Consider the following 15,977-nt stretch of genomic DNA (forward strand, 5'->3'; position numbering starts at 1 on the left):
AAAAAGAAACCTGTTGAAATGAAATGGACACTATGAGAAAGAGTGACTTATTGGCCCTTGTCCTAACTGTTGATGTACAACTTAATACTTTATCCCTTTTAGTATTTTTTTGTTCTACTTAATACTATAGGTTGAAATCTGTAATTAACACACAATTGTTCTTAGGTGTTTAAAGTTAACTGAAAAGTGATCTCTGTTAAATATAAGAGTTGGAATAAGAGAGGAAGGAGATGCACAATTTGGGACATGCTCAATCTGACTTGCCCCAAGTGGTGGAGTTAGAAACATGCCAGGGGATTCCAATTCAATCCCATCAAGATGGCTTGTACCAATGCCATCTCCCTTGTCAAAGTGATCATTTTCAGTTCACAATTGATCATACTGATAGGTCTAATAGTCAAAGGGATCACATAAACAAGACTAGTGTCTGCTAATACTAACTGATAGAATAAAAAAGGGAGAGAAAGATCCAACATGGGAAGCGGGATACACAGCACACTCATAGAATGGCAGATGTCCTAAACAGCACTCTGGCCTCAGAATCAGCCCTTAAGGCATTTGGAACTGGCTGAAGACCCCATGAGAGTATTTTAGGCACAGAAAGGCATGACACTGGCAAAAAAAAAAAAAAGGACCTAAATGAAAGATCTCTGCGAGTGAGATCCCGGTAAAAACAATAGGCCATCAAAGAAGGAGGTACCTTTTCTGAAGGGATGAGTGAACTTCCACTTTGATATGACCTTGTCTAAATGAGTCGGCAAACTGAAAAGGCTTCAATAGCCTTGGCAACTCATGACAAGAGCCTAGGGAGATTACTGACACCATAAACAAGAGTGTCAATTTGTTAAGTCAACAACAGGAGTCACTGTGCACTTACTCCCCATGTAGGATCTCTGTCCTTAATGTTGTTCAATGTGAATTAATGCTATAGCTAGTACTCAAACAGTATTTTACACTTTATGTTCTGTGTGGGTGCAAACTGTTGAAATCTTTATTTAATATATACTAAATTGACCTTCTGTATATAAAGATAATTGGAAATTAATCTTGATGTGAATGGAATGGGATAGGGAGCGGGAGTTGGGAGGGTTGCGGGGGTGAGGGAAGCTATGGGCGGGGGGAAAGCCATTCTAATCCATAAGCTGTACTTTGGAAATTTATATTTGCTAAATTAAAGTTATATTATTTATGCTGCAGTACCAGCATCCCATATAGGAGCTGGTTTGAGAGCCTGCTGATCTGCTTCTGATCCAGCTCTCTGCTATGGCCTGGGATAGCAGTAGAAGATGGTCTAAGTCCTTGGGCCCCTGCACCCACGTGGGAGACCCGGAAGAAGCTCCTGTATATTGGCTGCAGATCGACCCAGCTCCGGCTGTTGTGGCCATTTGCGGAGTGAACCAGTGGAAGTTGACTTCTCTCTCTCTCTTTCTGTCTCTGCCTCTCTGTAATTCTCTGCCTTTCAAATAAATCAATAAATATTAAAAAAAAAATAAGCATAGGGGAGCCAGCACTGTAGCACAGCGGGTTAACACCCTGGCCTGCAGTGCTGGCATCCCATATGGTTTAGACTTGGCTGCTCCACTTCCAATCCAGCTCTCTGTTATGGCTTGAGAAAGCAGTAGAAGATGGCCCAAGTCCTTTCTTCCCCTGTACCCACGTGGGAGACCCAGAAGAAGCTCATTGCTCCTGTCTTCAGATCAGTGCAGCTCTGCCATTGAGGGTAACTGGGGAGTGGACCAGCAGATGGAAGACCTCTCTCTCTCTCTCCCCGCCTCTCCTCTCCTCTTCTCTCTCTGTGTAACTCTTTCAAATAAATAAATCAATCTTTAAAAAAATAAGCATAGGAACATAGTTGGTCCATGGACCATAGATCACCAACCATTTCTTTTTCTTTCTTTTTTTAAAGAAAGATTTATTTATTAAAAGGTAGAGTTACAGAAAGAGAGGGAGAGACAGAGAGAAAGAGATTTTTCATCTTCTGGTTCACTTCCAAAATGGCTGCAATGGTCAGGGCTGGCAGAAGCCAGGAGTCCAGAATTCCATCTAGGTCTCCCAAGAGGGTACAGAGGTCGAAGGATTTGGACAGTCTTCCACTGCCTTCCCAGACACATTAGCAGGGACCTGGATTGGAACTGGAGCAGCTGGGACTCAAATCGATCCCATATGGGATGTTGGCATTGCAGGCAGCAGTTTAACCTGCTTCACCACAACACTGCCCTCCTGCAAACTCTTTTTCTGTATCAGTGTAATGATGGTTATGTGACTGTGACTGAATACACTTGTCAAAATGCATCAAATACACTTATAATGGCATGATGGGTGAATTTTACTATACCTCTATTATACACAAATTACATCTCAATAAAATTTATTTATTCATTCACTTTGAAATGCAAAGATAGAGACAGAAAGAGATCTCCTACCCAAATGTTTTCAGTGGCCAGGACTGGCCAGGCCAAACCTGGGAGCCTGGGACTCAGTCCATGCCATATTTGAGTGGCAGGAACTTAGCTACTTGTTGCATCATTTGATGCCTCCCTGGGTGCAAATTAGCAAGAATCTGGAATCATGAGTGGAGCCAAGACTGGAACCCAGACACACCAATATGAATGCAGGCATCCAAAGTGGTACCTTTACTACTGACAAATGTCTGCCCCTAAAACTGATTTTAAATGAAGAAGAAAATTAAATCAGAAGGAACATTATCAGTATCCTTTATACTTGTACATCACTTTGTAGTTTATACAGTGCTTTCATATGTATGAGTTAATTTTGTAATAAATAGGCAGGCTCTGAAAATCATATTTAGAAAAAAATATAAACCATACACAGGTCTTTTGAAATCTTTTACTAATTTGTCTTTTTATCTGAGCTCTACATTCTTGGAAGATATAGAGCTGAAGTGATTCTACAGTGCAAGTTATTCAATATCTTAGCAGGAAAGAGATGGCACATTCAAAAGGATTTAATTTAAGAGATTTAATGAAGTTCCTCTTCACAAAAGTGTGATCAGTCTAGAGAACCAATAAATTGTTATGAGATGTATCAAATCTAATAACAAGGGTAAGTTCTTAATATTCTTGTGGGCCTGAAGGTACTTCATTAAGACTTTGCCAAAAATTGGAGCTGTAGGAGATGAGCTGCCCAATAGGAACTCTGGTCAATTAGCTTTTGTAGAGAGATAAAGAGGCTATAATACTATAACCTTTTTCTCCTCCTCTCCCCTTACTTCCTGTATCCTATTGCTGGGGTAAACTGGAAAACAGAGGGCAAAAGACTTTTGGTGAAATAGGCCCTAAAGGTCAGCCTCTTCTGGCATGGAGGAAGACAGAGGAGGGTGAAAATAAGTTCATGGTGGAGCAGGGACAGGAAGCAAATGGAGACTGTATACACCATTCACCAATTTTTGAAGAGGTTTGACCCTATAAACAGTGCTTTTATTTTGACTAATGCAGCAAGTAAGAAAAATTCCCCCTAAGTGGTTTAACTGAGGAGACCCTAAAAAGGCCCCTGAAATTCCATTATTGAAGAATCTTCTTTTGTGTTTTAAAGAATTTTTTCATTTGCAAGAAATTCCTTTTTCTTCCCTCTTTTCCTCCATTTTTGCACAAAACATAAACAGCTCTAGAAGCTATAACCCCACAATACAATATTGCTCAAAGGTGTCTGCCTACCAAATCTAGGAAGAATAGAGATGATGCACTATGGAAAGTGAAAGACGATCAAAGAGATGAATTTTGCCTCTAAGCCACCACTGCCCATTGCTGGAACTAGTTGTCTCCGAGTCCTGACCAAGGTCCTGGAGAACAGACTGATTCAGGCCTACTTCATTTAATAAATGTTGCTCACAACCCTTGAACTGTTTGTTTATAAGACTTATTTTCTCTCCAAAATTTTGGAAAAGTTGATGAAACATTTCCATGCTGAGTGGAAGATTTTGAAGGCCAGAGGATATCATGAAACCTCATTCCTGAAATTTGAAATAAAGCCTCTGTCACTGCTTCTACTATACATAATCCTTTGATTTCAAAGGAATAAACAATTAGTGGTTTCCCTTTGATGATTAAGGTAGACCACAAAGCTCTTTTCTTTTTTTTAAAAAAAGATTTATTTATTTGAAAGGCATAGTTATAGAGAGAGACAGGAAGAGACAGAGAGAGAGCTTCCATATGCTCTTTCACTCCTCAGGTGGCAGGGCCCCAAGTCCTTGGGCCATCTTCCACTGTTTTCTCAGGCACATGAGCAGGGAGTAGGATTGGAAGTAGAGCAGCCAGGAACCAAGCTGGTGCTCAAATGGGATGCTGGCATTTCATGCGATGGCTTAACCCATTTCACCACAACATTGGCTCCATGAACTCTTTTCCTCTAGCATTTGTTTCATTACTACCTGGGAAACACAATATATCTTAGCCCAGACCTTCAAGTTCAAGGTATACAAATAATACAGTTAATATGAGTATCAGTGTAGATAATAAACTAAAATAACTTATATGACCAAATTAAATACATGTACTATTTCTCATCCAGTCCCTTTAATTGCATTCTCCATCCAATTAGAACACTTTTCTTCTGTAAATGCACTTTATGTTTAATAATAAATGAATTATTTCTTATTCTTTGGTTTTGTTTGTTTACTTAGCAATTACCAGTTGCCAAATATCATATGAGATATCTTATTAGCATAACTTCATTTATCCTTATAATGACCTTATGAACTAGCTATTGTGCTAATTTTAATAATGAGAAGATAAACTGTAAAGAGTTTCCACTGTAAGTAATTTCCACTGTTCACATGGAACTTAGCTGGTAGAGCCAGGATTTTAATTCATGAATAATCTTGTTCAAAAGTCACTGAGAACCTAGTTCCTGCTTTATCTAACCTTCTTATTTTTGTTCTTTTTGAAGGTTTATTTTATTTATTTGAATGGCAAAATTACAGAGAGAGAGGGAGAGACAGAGAGAGAGAGAGAGAGAGAGAGAGAGAGAGAGAGAGATCTTCCAACCTCTGATTTACTCCCCAGATGGGCTCAACAGATGGGTCTGGGCCAAGCTGAAGTTAGGAGCCTAAAATTCCTTTTGAGTCTGCTACATAGGTGATCGCTTTCCTAGGCACACTAGCACGTAGCTGGATCAGAAGTGGAGTAACTAGGACACAAACTGGTACCCATATGGAATGGAGGCATCACAGGTAGTGGCTTAACTCCTACTCCATAATGTTAGTCCCTTATTTTCTTATTTTTGTCATTTTCCTAAGACTATCTCTGCTTACCAGGATTGTCCATTCCCCATATATTACTGGAAAAGTTCTATCTATCTCCAAGGGCATATACTCTACCTAAAGACTTACCTCTCTTTACCAAACCATGCTTCTGGTACAGTACAAAAACTGGATGAATTGTATACTTGTATAGATCATGTAATTTCCCACACAAGTATTCCATAACCTGCCTCCAAGGACCTCATGTTTTCTTTTTTTTTTTTTTTTCATCTTTACAAGCAGGGGCTGACCCTCAGGTATATTTCTCCTTAGGCCTGGAAATTGATCAAGAGGCAGATGTGTGTGAGTTGAGAGTAAGGGAAATGCAGTTTGAATGTAAAACAAGGGTCCACACACACATATCCAAGAGGTCCTGATGGCACAGGATAGAGATAGTTATGGGAGTAAAAGGAGAGTGGATTGTGTGGCCCAAGATACCTCCATTTGTACTCTTTCTTTAGGCCTGGAAAATGTTGAAGACAAGACTGCAATAGTTGGTGTACTTTGGATAGTCAGAAAACAGTAAATGGGGTGGCTTAAATGCAGAATATTTTTCACTTTCCTGTCTTCTTAGGATACTTAAATTAATTCTTTGGCACTTTCTCTTGGCTGCCCACTGCCCAGGGTTCCCTACCAGGACTAATTTATCTAGACAATTTCCAGATCCTCAAGCTATGATGTCATCTTCCTTTACTATTCCAAAACACATTTTATATTTCCTAGAATTCTGCATTCTGCTAAACAGCAAAAAGGGGGGGGGTAAAATCAGAAGAACTATACTTGAGTATGGGTTAGTAATCAGTTGTAACTTTGAGTAAGCTACTTTACCTTTCAAAGTCACTCACCAGTATTTGCAAAGTGTTTTCTGATATATTGTCATGTAAGTCATTTAAATGGGCATAACACTAACATCTTCCTAATAAAGTTTCTACTAAACAAAAAGTGAACACATCAGAATTAATATTCATTGAACCAAACACTCTACAAAACATCTTATGCTCATATATCATATTTATTTCTGTGAAAAACCAACATCATTTGTATTATTAGTGTCCTATTTTACAATTGAGGAAACTAATATGGAGACAGTTTTATTCAATTTTATCTCTAGTAAGTTGGTTAACTGGTAAACCTCAAACTGAATTCAGTTTGTCTGACTCCACAGCTCAGTCTGTTAGCCATATATAATAGTGTATATGGGAAGATGTCAGCTATTATAATGATTACAAGTGGAGCATTACTAAGTGTTGCATGATCACTTTAAGCTTAATCTGTTGATCCTCCTAAGTGTGTCTGTATTTCCAAACATGAAACAATGTTTTTTTTTTGTTTGTTTGTTTTTTTTTTTTACTGAGGAAAGGAATCTCTCTTGGCTGAATTTCATACAGTAGGGCAGGGTAGTAGAAGAGTCAGAGTACTTTAACCAAACCATTTAGATAAATAGTTCTCAACTTGGTGTAATTTTCCCCCTCCTCCAGCTTGTTACAACTGGAGTTATTCTAGCCACCAGCAAGATACTACTAAACATGCAGCAATGCACAGGGTAGGCCCCTACAACAAGGAATTATTCAACCCAAGATGTTTCTAATGCTGAGATCCAGAAACCTTATTGATGACCTCCTGCTCCTAGAATTGCCATCTGCAAATAATCCATTCAGGATTCCTTCCCCATAATGTTGACTCATACTTCACCCTTCTGTAGACATTTATCAATATTTATATTTGAATTTGGATTGCAAATTTATGGGTGTTTCAACCATTAACTTAGATGTAGCTAGGTTTAGGTGCCTAATTTACAGGAGTGGGTTTTTTTGTTGTTGTTTCCTTTCCAAAGTTTAGTAACACATTTGGTTCAGTACAAAGTTGAGAAACCTGACCAGGACTCCCAGATTTTTTAAAAACTTGGCTCCAGGAACTGTAGAACAGCATGAAGCTAGGAGAATTGGGGGCCTCTTAGTCTTGGTCTCATGACATATTACCTCAACCAAAGCTTCAACCACACATGAGTTATGAGACTGCTCATGATAAAATGTTTGGGTTTCAAATAGAATCCATCTGTGGCTTGATTTTGCTCCATCAGACCATTTTAAAAATATTCCACACATAGAAGATTCTTAGCAATGTAGAGTCTCAGTGCACTTTATGAAATTATGCACTAACATCCTCAAAATATTTCTGACAAAATAGGTATACAGCCAATTATTGTCAATTTAGATACGTGGGAGGCAAGGCAATTATTAAAACCAGGATAAGCACCTGGCTCCTGCCTTCGGATCAGTGCGGTGCGCTGGCCGCAGCGCACCGGCCACAGCGGCCATTGGAGGGTGAACCAACGGCAAAAAGGAAGACCTCTCTCTCTGTCTCTCTCTCTCTCACTGTCCACTCTGCCTGTCAAAAAAAATTTTAAAAAAATAAAACATAAAAAGCAAACTCAGCTTCTATCAAGAAGGGCTACAGATTTTAGTTTTGAATTTCTCAGTAAGTCCTCTAATTGTTCAATTATGCTTCCTTGCTTAGTTAAAATCACTGATCACTGTAACTGGCTACTGACTTAACAGAGAAATGGGTTTTAAAGACGCTAACACCTAAACTAGAAAGAGAAGCCATTTCATTAATAGGTCTTGGAATTGTCAAAGGATATACACATGAAAAGTAAGAGTGTGTGGAGAGTCTTTGAGCAGATAGAATAATGAAAAAGCTCACTTTTATATTTCTTCCTTATTAAAATGCAATGGTGACAAACCACAAATCACCACCTTTTGGGTTATACTAACCTCACCCCCTAACACATCATGATGCTGAGTAATGAATGAGATCATTAACATTACTAAGCTTTCAGACCAAAGTTTAAAGTATGTTATTAGTTAAGTCTCCAGGCAGCAACATGTTATTACTTGATTCTTTGAGTAACCAACCTTTCAGAAGAAGGAGAAGGCAGTGATGACAACCCTTGCTACAAATTCCATCAGGCTATGATGATCATGGTTGAGGTATGAGTGCTTTGATATTAAATTTAAAAAGCAATCATTTCTTTTAAAGAGTGGTCTGCTCTAAAACCTGGCTGGGGTAAGCCAAATGCAACTAACAGACCAGAGTCATTCCAGATTGTACAAAGTATATGGGCAATTGCACCTGGGGGAAGCAATCAGCACTCAAAAACTAGCATTTGGTTATTCCCTGCTTGGGCCAGAACTTTGTAGACTGAGTAAGTGTTCAGCTGAAAAGCTGATTGCTTCCTCTTCAGGGAACTAAAAGTATTGGAGAGATGAGGATAACTAATACACATTCAAATTCACGTTGCAACAAAAAGCCAGTTCAATTCTCACCTTCCCTTTTACTCAAGGCTAAGTTTTGGGCTACAAACATATGGGAGTGGATAAAATAATGGGTGTAGCTAGAGTGGGCCACTGCACAAGTTTAGCCATGGGGCTAACTCCTTCCCCACTTCCACTGTGCAGGGGAAGTATGAAGGCATAGTTTACAACTGCAGAAAATTCTGAGATTTTGAGAAAGATTCACATCATTTTTATGTTTATTTTTTTTCCTTTCAGTATGCTTTGTTGAGGGGGAGGATACATAGTCCCAAATGTTAACTAAAAGGAAGAACACGAGCTTTAGAGCTAAATGGATCTCAGTTTGAATCCCGGTTTCCTCATTTTGCCAATTGGTTGATACTGAGCAAGATCCTGTTTTCTAACCTTTAACTGGGGCTAAAACCTCTGCTTCTCTGATATGTACAGAAAACACCTAGAATTCTGTGGGTCTTCAAAAATTGCCCTTTAAGAAACAAAGATCTTTCTGGGTTTAGTATTATTATATGTTTTGTATAAACAAATAAATTGATGTTTAAAGTGGCAGTAAATTCCTAGAAAGTATTATTTTTAACTTCACAGAGGCAGATCATCCACTTGTCACAGTGAAAATATTTGACATTCTATAGTAATTATGTTTGTAGACTACTCGGTCTATGACCGATTGCTCCTGGAAAAAGGAGACCACAAAGTTGGTTAGGCCCCACTCTCACAAATAAGAACCAAGGGCAAAATTCTCATTCAACTTTTTTTTAGAGGAAGTAGGTGACTAAGAGGATGGCTCTGGAGCCAAAATTTGTGGGTTGAAATTCCAGCTCTGTCACTTACTAGCTATGTCACTCTGGTCCAAGATCACATTAATTAACCTGGTGCTCAGTTCCTTCATTTATAACGTGGAAATATTGAATCTACTTCATAGTGTACTGGAGCTGGATTATACTTGTTAAGAAAATATAGTTTTATGACCCTATTGGAATAAGATCAAAGTCAGCGAACTCTAAAGGCTTCCATAGCATTGGCAACTCATGACTAGAGCCTAGGGAGATTACTGACGCCATAAACAAGAGTGTCAAATTGTTAAGTCAGCAACAGGAGTCACTGTGTACTTACATCCCATGTGGGATCTGTCCTTAATGTGTTGTCTAATGTGCAGTGATGCTATAACTAGTACTGAAACAGTATTTTTACACTTTGTGTTTCTGTGTGGGTACAAACTGATGAGATCTTTACTAATTATATACTGAATCGATCTTCTGTATATAAAGATAATTGGAAATGAAAAAAAAAAACCTGGTGTTAAATTGGAGATGGCATAGAAAATTAATTAATTTTTAAAAAAATATTATGTAGGATCTCTGTCTTTAATGTGCTGTACACTGTTATTTAATGCTATAACTAGTACTCAAACAGTATTTTTTTCACTTTGTGTTGCTATATGGGGGCAAACTGTTGAAATCTTTACCTAATATATACTAAACTGATCTTCTGTATATAAAGAGAATTGAAAATGAATCTTGATGTGAATGGAAGGGGAGAGGGAGCGGGAGAGGGGAGGGTTGCGGGTGGGAGGGAAGTTATGGGAGGGGGAAAGCCATTGTAACCCATAAGCTGCACTTTGGAAATTTATATTCATTAAATAAAAGTTTAATAAATGAAAAAAAAGAAAGAAAATATAGTTTTAAATTTTCAAGTATTTTGTGAAATGGGTGTTAGACATGATTTTATACAAAATCAATTCATTTAAACTTACAATTAAATATTAAGGGAAATGTGAATAAATACTGGAAACATCACTTCTACCTTAATTTAATCAGATTAAGGACACCAGTGACAAGTCTACAGTCTTTAAAAATTGGGTTTCCCCTAATTCGTTGCAAAGAGATAGAAGCATATCAAAGGAACTGCCAAACAAACATTCACCAAATCTTGCTAAATAAGGAGAAGATGGAATTATAGAATTTTAAAGACGAGTGGGGTATGGATAAAGTTTATATGTAGCAATGTCTTTATAGGTTCAAAGTAATGTAGCGCTGTGTTTAAAGGACCACCATCATGTATGGACTGCAAAGCACACTCAGAGTCCTGCTTCCTCAGAACTTCTGCATTAAAATAGATATGAAATGTACTGTTTAGAAACCTCTTATCTAAATCTCTGTAACCAAATTGGAAATCAAAGCGGCTTCTCTGTCCAAATGACCTAGATTTTTCAGACAGGAGTGAGATATTTCATCCTTACTGATATAATTTCAATCAGCAACATTCCTAATGTCTTTTAGAGGATGGGGTTCTTCACTGATTCAGAACTCAATAGTCATTCAATGAAAGGAAATGATGTCACAGTTTACAATTGCAGATGCCAATGGGAAGAGTATTGTTTTCTATTAAAATTTCAACTGCTTTATCTCTGACTTTTATCCCAACCTGTCAAATACCAGGGAGGATTTTCACACTACAAATTATTTTGCTTAATTTTCTACATTCCTAATCACTTTACTATATCTTGCTATTATCTATATTCTTCAGGATATTGGCTGCATTTTATCTGTATAGAGGAAATATTATAGTGTGCTACTACACATCCTGTCCTGACTCTGAATGATGTGATACAATGCTGTTCTCTTGAAGTTGGCCATAGTGGAATATCTGTACAACAGAAATCATGAAACATCATTCAGAAGGGATTTTTCCCCACAAAGCTGATGTCAAACATTTACCAATACATCACTGCTCATAAATTTATTGTGAATTTTCAATAAGTTTGCACATGCCAATGCTTACAACCATATCTAAAATCAATAGTAAGCATCAAAATGTGTTATTTGTTATTATTAGGAGAAGAAAAATGTGGAAGAGAAGGAGTGGAAGTAGGAGTAACAAAGAAACTAACTTTTTATGATAGGTGAAACTCTAACATGACCCCAAGACCCTTACTTCCTTATGAACATTCCCTACATAATCCAGGGGACTATGAATCTTACTCATGACTAGATTGTGATATATAACATAAGTGACTTCACAATAGGGACATAATCTGTGTGGATGTGACTTATTCACCTGAGCCCTTGAATTCTTGGTCTAGATGTCAGAGACAAAGAAAAGTCAGATATTTGAGTCATGGGAAGGATTCATTACATTGTTGCTGGCTTGAAGACTGAGTGGGATACCTGTCATGGAAAGTGGGTGGCCCCCAGCAACTAAGAGCCTGGAAGAAAACAGGAACCTTAGTTCCTCAACTGCAAGTAAATGAAATCTGCCAAGAATAAAAATGACCTTAAAAGTGGATTTTCTCTTGTGGTATATTCACATGATGGACTATTACTCAACCATAAAATGAAAGAAATCCCATCTTTCACGAAAAAGTGGATGCAATTGGAGACCACTATGCTCAGTGAAATAAGCCAGTCCTAAAAATGTGATTATTATATGTTTTCTCTGATTTGTGGTAACTAATATACAGAGTAAAAAAATGCAATGTATATAAGCAAAATTGACATTTTGAGATTGGATTATTGCTTTTAGTCCTGCCTATACTTCAGTAGTGCAATGGTTTTTCTACTTAATACTCGTTGAATTCTTTATCTAGTGGAGAGTTAAGCTTGTGATTATAAAGTAAATTGAAAGTATATCATTGAAAAAACCAAAATAAGAATAGAAGGATAATGGAGGGTGGGAGTGAGGAAGGAGGGGAGGGGAGAGTGGAAGTATCATTATGCTCTTAAGACTGTATAAGTGAAACACATGAAATTAATTCACTTTATACAAGTGAAAAATGAAAAAAGAAAGCAGATTTTCCCTTATAAAAGAGATGGCTAACATTTTTCTGTAATAGCATATTGGTAGAGATGCCACCTGCCTTTACCTGGCCAGCTCTCCTCCCAGGCCAGCCAAGTAATGAAAGTCAACAGAGTGCCTTCCCCTAGGAGGTTCACACCTCCCTTAGGATATACCCCATGTGAAGAGATAGATAGGTCTGGGCCTCTTAACTTACAAGGCCTAAAGCCCACCAGATTATTATCAAGCCCCTTCTGTCAGGTTCTATTTGCCTCTCAATCAGAAAACTTAATTGTAGCTTAGACAGCACCTTTCTTAGCTCCTCTAATAATGACTCTGTCCTTTGTTCTAGACCCTGTCTAGCGCACTTGGGCCTCATTTTTTCGTAATCATAACCTCTACTCTATCTCCAATGGCTCTACTCCCAACCTGTGTGTACTGATGGTCCTCTTCCCCACTTAATGCTGTATAATTGTTCAGACCTGGTTAATGCCACTCTTAGGATCATTGGTTACTATCCTCACTCTGTCTTTTATGACCTTGTCTAAATATGATCAGAGTCGGCAAACTTGGAAGGCTTCCATAGCCTTGGCAACTCATGATGACAGCCTAGGATGGTTACTGGCACCATAAACTAGAGTGTCAATTTGTTGGGTCAACAACAGGAGCCACTGTGCACTTGCTCCTCATGTGGGATCTCTGTCCTTAATGTGCTGTACATTTTGATTTAATGCTATAACTAGTACTCAAACATATGTTTCACTTTGTGTTTCTATGTGGGTTCAAACTGTTGAAATCTTTATACTAAATTGATCTTCTGTATATAAAGAGAATTGAAAATGAATCTTGATGTGAATGGAAGGGGAGAGGGAGCGGGAGAGGGGAGGGTTGCGGGTGGGAGGGAAGTTATGGGAGGGGTAAGCCATTGTAATCCATAAGCTGTACACTGGAAATTTATATTCATTAAATAAAAGTTAAAAAAAAAGAAAGCAGATTTTCTCATCAAATTTCTCAAATGAGAACTTAGCCTCAACAACACCTTGATTTCAGTTTGCTCAGAAGAACTTAGTCAAGCCCCTCTCACCCAACAATTGTCCGGCCTATACAATTGTGGGGTAACAACATGCTGTCTGTGATGATTTGTTAAAGATCAGCTTAAAATCAAAGTACACTCCATTGTAAGTTATATTTGTTATCTCATGGATTTCTCGTGTTATTTGTAGTTAAAAAAAAACCCTTAAAGGAAAAGGTTTTTGTACTTTGAGATCAGCAGGAAGAATAAGGCTAAAGGAACTCAATGTATCAAAAAATATGGGACTCTTCCCTGCATCCCATTCTCCCATCCTCCCACAAAGTACCTATAAATATCATCCTTCAGGAATCTGTCTTGTTGGTGTGAGATAAACATTGATCTAAGTGAAACTCAGTTCCTTTAAGCTGATTTCGTAACCTTTGTCTCCACAAATTCTTCTGAATCAAGTACAAACACTACTTCAGAAGTTGGCTGTAGTAAAGAGGATACAGAGGATTCCAGTGAGTACGATGGTAGGTATTAGCCCCTAGAAAGACAGAAAACAAGCCCAAGTAGGAGCCTGAAGTTTTCTTCAAGAAAGGAAGAAGTGTAGGGAAATTGGCAGAGTCCAAATTGTGTATTTGGATACTTACAGTATTTATACCACTACCATTTTATCATAGATAATTATTATTATTATCATTACTATTATTGGTCATTCATAGTGATTGACCTATTATGCTAAACGCCCTGCTAAGCATATTCAAATGGGTTATTTTAAGGGAATACTATGAATACTGAGGAAGGAGGCTTAAAGAGATGTATGATTTCTCCATAGTTCCAAAGCCACTAAATAGCTTGGATTTGGTTGTAAGTGGCTCAAAATTCCAGATGCTAAATCATGTTGCTACACTAATTCTCTCTGGACTGTACAATTGGTGCTCTTGGTAGCAGCACTGGTCCATGTGAAAATGGTGAACAATCATGCAAGTATGTGTACCTGCATATAAACAGCCACATACTATACCTACTAATCAGATTCTCATTACATTACAGAGAATAACCTAGAACTTACTGCTGGTCAACATCTTCAGAATGGAAATGAAATTTGCAAATTTTGAATTACAATTTTCAAACTTCTCTAAATAAAAAGAATTTACCTTTATAGAGTGGTTTCTGTGGAGGAATCTTCCCTTGCATGCTTTATAAACTATTGCTGGCTTAATACAAACCACTAGAAAACTATGAATCTGGACTGCTGAGAGATTTATTTTGGTGCAATATTGCCCAGTAATCAGTTTTTGGAATATACTTTGGCATTTGGCATTTTGACATGAACTTAAATAAGATTAATTATAAGAAATAGCCTGTAAGAAAAACATTGCTGTATTTACTGTAGATGTGCTGTTCAAGGTATCATTGAAGTGGCCTCATGAGGAAACAACAGCTCTCCTCAACAACTGATCTCCATATTTTGTTTAGATGGTAAGAGTCAAACAACTGATGGCATTTCCCTTTTTGAAAGCTTCAAACTTTAGAATCAAATTTGTCATTCATGTTTAGCAAATGTGAAGAAACTCTTGAAATGCATTTTGCAGGTTAATGTCATTCAGAGTTTCTTCCTCAGTCAGTGCTATTTTCTCATTTCTGAAGCCATCAAAATTCCTGTTGACAGAGGCAGTATGTGTAGTGGTTCATGTCCTCTCTGGTTAGATTAGCTGTGTAGGAAATCTATTTTCAGTCACTTACTGTGAGACCCTGGAAAAGTTACTTATATTCTCTGTACCTCAATTTCTTCATCTGTTGTGTGAATGTGATAATAATAATTACCTCCTAGGATTGCTGTCAGTAATATATTATGTAATATGTGTAATATGTAATATGTGTATTGTGTAATGTTGGAAACCCAGTACAACTACATTGCACAATTCCAAAGGATAACATTTACATAGCATTCAGTATTATGAATGATGCTTCCTAGATTTAGACAGTGTAATGGCTCTGTTGCTGACACATGAGTGATTATATGTGTGTGTGTGTATACACAAACATTTATGTATACATAATATACATTTATGTATGTATAGATAAATTTATGTATATATATATATGCTGTTACTATTGTCACATGCTCATAAAGCACAGTTATCAAGTAAAATATAAAAGAATTTCACCTATATTCTCTCTTTCATAAAAATCTATCAATTTTCTAGCTCTTGCAAGGCTACCTATTTGCCTTAAAATACAGTCAATTGCAATCCCATTTTGTTACACTTTTCTTTCAATTAGGCTGCTGAGAAGAAGCACTATGTGGCAACCAAGCATTATATGTAAATAAAATGGTAAGTGGGTCAACTTGTTATTCTAACTTTAAAGAGCAAGTACAGCATAGGGAAATTTTTAATTTGAATTGAACCCAAAACCTTTCTTAAGGCTCTTCAGTGAGGTTTAATTCAAGAGTTAGATTGGACTAGATTTGAGTTTCTTTCAGCTCTTTGGTTTAAAAATCTCATTTGAAACTTAGAATATACTTAAAAATTTAGTGTCAATAAGTATACACTTCCATCACCATTGCTAATATTACCTTTTTTAATGTGCTTAATCTACCAAACTGCCCCATCTCAAT

Source organism: Lepus europaeus, chromosome X, assembly GCF_033115175.1.
Source record: "Lepus europaeus isolate LE1 chromosome X, mLepTim1.pri, whole genome shotgun sequence".
NCBI classification, from domain to species: domain Eukaryota; kingdom Metazoa; phylum Chordata; class Mammalia; order Lagomorpha; family Leporidae; genus Lepus; species Lepus europaeus.